The sequence below is a fragment of the Oncorhynchus keta genome, chromosome 36 (assembly GCF_023373465.1).
Source record: "Oncorhynchus keta strain PuntledgeMale-10-30-2019 chromosome 36, Oket_V2, whole genome shotgun sequence".
Lineage (NCBI taxonomy): Eukaryota > Metazoa > Chordata > Actinopteri > Salmoniformes > Salmonidae > Oncorhynchus > Oncorhynchus keta.
Genome location: NC_068456.1, coordinates 26,575,819 through 26,579,770, shown reverse-complemented (window position 1 = coordinate 26,579,770; position 3,952 = coordinate 26,575,819). Strand labels below are relative to the sequence as shown.

General features: G+C 39.7%; 1 long non-coding RNA gene across 8 annotated transcripts; it reads right to left on the bottom strand.

Annotated features, from left to right (window-relative positions):
* Positions 1-476: 476 nt before the first annotated feature.
* LOC127916540 (uncharacterized) lies at positions 477-2,939 on the bottom strand. Of its 8 annotated transcripts, none has more exons than XR_008095249.1 (4): positions 1,881-2,939; positions 1,644-1,693; positions 1,247-1,346; positions 477-923 (listed from the first exon to the last, which is right to left on the bottom strand). It is a non-coding gene; the product is annotated as an uncharacterized LOC127916540 (long non-coding RNA). The 8 variants fall into 8 exon arrangements; XR_008095245.1 differs by having other exon boundaries at positions 1,931-2,939; XR_008095246.1 differs by lacking the exons at positions 1,247-1,346; positions 1,644-1,693 and adding an exon at positions 1,731-1,780 and having other exon boundaries at positions 477-1,023.
* Positions 2,940-3,952: the final 1,013 nt, after the last annotated feature.

Here is a 3,952-nt window from a genome sequence, read left to right as displayed (position 1 = left end):
CCTCAGTGGATGTGTGGAGGGTTGTCAGGAAGGCTATCGGGGGAGCTGACAGGAGGGCTATTAGGAGTGGGTGGGGTCTGTTGGGTTGGGGGGGTCATGTGCTGTCTGTCCCATTGTGGTGTTGAGGTTGTGGTCCAGGTCTGAGGTGGGAAGTTCTGTTGGTTTGTCTGAGGGAGTGTCCTACTCTCTGTCACACCTCAGCTTTCTGACCTCATCTTTCAGGGCCATATGTGCCTCTTTAAGTTCTCTCACTTCAGTCCGTAGAGGAGCCAGCTCTCTCAGACAGCCGTCCGTCCACCATGTCTCTCTCCATCTCTGTGAATTTATCCCTCTCAAATGATGGAGGAGCAGTGCAGTTGTGGGACCTGGGTGTGTTCAGCGCTGGGGGGGGGTGACTGTTCTCGTCTGCATGACAGTTTGAAGAGGTGTGATCAGACTCACTCCAGATGGAGGAGTCATCACAGAGTGAGAGCTTTTCCATGTTGTTCTCTCTCTTTGATCCCATAAAAGTCCTGCTGGAACTGCTTGATGATTCCCTGCATCATTACTGTATCAAACTTGTATATGCTGACAGAGGTTGTTTCAATACCCTCAATGTCTAGTATTCTGAGTTTCCACCCTGGGCCAATACCCCCTCTCTTGACATAGGGGTAGTGTGCTCTTATAGCACTGTGCCATTCCAGGGGATGGTCTGTGTGGGAAATTAAGTTGATTACATCCCCCTCTTTGTAGCAGTCAGCAAATAGTGTCTCTGGATTGTCCTCGAGGACCTAATCCTTGCAGGGTTATTTTTAATATCCATGTGGTACTGTATTGTAATGACCTCTGGACAGGGTTATTTTTAATATCCATGTGGTACTGTATTGTAATGACCTCTGGACAGGGTTATTTTTAATATCCATGTGGTACTGTATTGTAATGACCTCTGGACAGGGTTATTTTTAATATCCATGTGGTACTGTATTGTAATGATCTCTGGACAGGGTTATTTTTAATATCCATGTGGTACTGTATTGTAATGACCTGGACAGGGTTATTTTTAATATCCATGTGGTACTGTATTGTAATGATCTCTGGACAGGGTTATTTTTAATATCCATGTGGTACTGTATTGTAATGATCCCTGGACAGGGTTATTTTTAATATCCATGGACAGGGTTATTTTTAATATCCATGTGGTACTGTATTGTAATGATCTCTGGACAGGGTTATTTTTAATATCCATGTGGTACTGTATTGTAATGACCTTTGGACAGGGTTATTTTTAATATCCATGTGGTACTGTATTGTAATGATCTCTGGACAGGGTTATTTTTAATATCCATGTGGTACTGTATTGTAATGACCTCTGGACAAGGTTGTTTTTAATATCCATGTGGTACTGTATTGTAATGATCTCTGGACAGGGTTATTTTTAATATCCATGTGGTACTGTATTGTAATGACCTCTGGACAAGGTTGTGTTTAATATCCATGTGGTACTGTATCGTAATGACCTCTGGACAGGGTTATTTTTAATATCCAGGGGTACTGTATTGTAATGACCACTGGACAGGGTTATTTTTAATATCCAGGGGTACTGTATTGTAATGACCTCTGGACAGGGTTATTTTTCTTATCCAGGGGTACTGTATTGTAATGACCTCTGGACAGGGTTATTTTTAATATCCATGTGGTACTGTATTGTAATGATCTCTGGACAGGGTTATTTTTAATATCCATGTAATGACCTCTGGACAGGGTTATTTCTAATATCCATGTGGTACTGTATTGTAATGATCTCTGGACAGGGTTATTTTTAATATCCATGTGGTACTGTATTGTAGTGATCTCTGGACAGGGTTATTTTTAATATCCATGTGGTACTGTATTGTAATGACCTCTGGACAGGGTTATTTTTAATATCCATGTGGTACTGTATTGTAATGACCTCTGGACAGGGTTATTTTTAATATCCATGTGGTACTGTATTGTAATGACCTCTGGACAGGGTTATTTTTAATATCCATGTGGTACTGTATTGTAATGATCTCTGGACAGGGTTATTTTTAATATCCATGTGGTACTGTATTGTAATGACCTCTGGACAGGGTTATTTTTAATATCCATGTGGTACTGTATTGTAATGACCTCTGGACAGGGTTATTTTTAATATCCATGTGGTACTGTATTGTAATGATCTCTGGACAGGGAAAAGCCATTGGGGCTTCAAAGGCCTCTGCGTTTGGGTGGAGGGGGGCTGTGAAACTCTCCTGCCGTGGTTAGGCTCAAGAGTTTTCACACCTCTGACTTCATACTTCAGTGCAAATTGAAGGTGCCACCAGGTCTGTGCTGTCCTAGCAGCTTGGTATCTTAGTTTACTTATTTACTTAGCTTTATATATTAAAATGACCTAGTGATCATTCTCTTTCACTTTTTGCCTTCAGAAGTAGCTTCATAATGAATATTACTCACTCAGTTTGTGTTGGATGGTATTTCCTGGTTCCTCTGTGTTTTTTTGCAGGTTTTGGTTTGTTAGAAGTGTTTTCTTGTTTGTCCTTGGACGTAATTGTCCATTCAGGTCATTTTGTCCAAAATCAAGGTTTTGGGTAGGCCATCTCCAAAAGGAATCCCTATTGTTAACTCTCTAGGGTGATGACAACTGGGGTATTAAATCCATATCGAATGACTATTAGTTGGTTGAAAATACACTTGCACTTAAGAGTTTAGATGGTTCTTGAATTAATCAGGTCTTTGCATATAAATACTTAGTGATATGGTTAGATGATGAACTGTCTTTTAAAATTCATGTTGATGAACTTTGTAAACGGCTTCCTCTATAGAAACAGGACATGCTTGTCCTCTACAAATAGAAGACACATTGTGCAAGCTACTTTTATGTCTGTTATAGATCATGGGGATATTATCTACATGCATGCTACGGCATCAACACTTAAATCGCTGGATGCTACTTATCATTGTGCACTTAGGTTTATTACGGGTGCTAGCTACAGAACTCACCACTGTGTTTTATATCATAATGTGGGTTGGACTTCGCTGTCCGTGAGATGAGAACAACATGCTCTCGTGTTTGTCTATAAAGCACTTCTGAATAAGCTACCTTCTTAGTTATCATCACTCATCAATATTATAATTAGAATTCCTAAAACCAGGTCTCAAACATGGATTACACTTGAGGCCCATGCGGTTTCCACAGAGTTGGGTATGGCTGCCTTTTCCTGTTACGCTCCTTGCCTGTGGAATAGCCTGCAGACTAAACTTGAGACTCTTGTCCCTCTGTTGCTCATTTTGAATATTTATTGGAGCATTTTTATGTTTGTATTGTTTGTAACTGTTTCAGGTAATGCAAGTTCTTGTGCTGTTAGGGGAATAACCTGTGTGTAAATTAAATATGTTGCTGTATTTTTTATTTTATTTTTTATTTTGTGTTATCTGTGATGGTTTTGTTTGTCTTGTGTAGTTTCTTAACATGTATACGTAGGGCCCAGCTGTAAAAGAAACCTTGGTCTCAGTCTGTGTCCCTTGTTGAAATAAAGGTATAATAATAATTATAGATTGTTGTTATTATATAATGATATGCTTTCCCATTCATTTAAATGAAACTGAAACAGTAAATGACTCCACCAAGGCAACAGACATAAGGTTCAAGATGTATATTGTCACATTTTCAATGTACCACATCAAAATAAATAAAAATAATAAACCCCAATGAGTCATGCACAACCCATGTCCAAATGACTTGCAAGCTTGGTTAAACTCGTTGGCACGCGTCTCGAAGCACCCCACTGTTGTAGTTACTTACTACTCATAGATATTTCCTCAGCGAAGTACAGCAGGTCCATGCAGATGTCCTTACAATATCCACAGCAAGCGCAGTCAAATACCTCCGCGATGCGACGGTAGCTTCAGTCTCTAGTAAGTCTTTCTTTACAAAATAATAATAAGTTTCTTA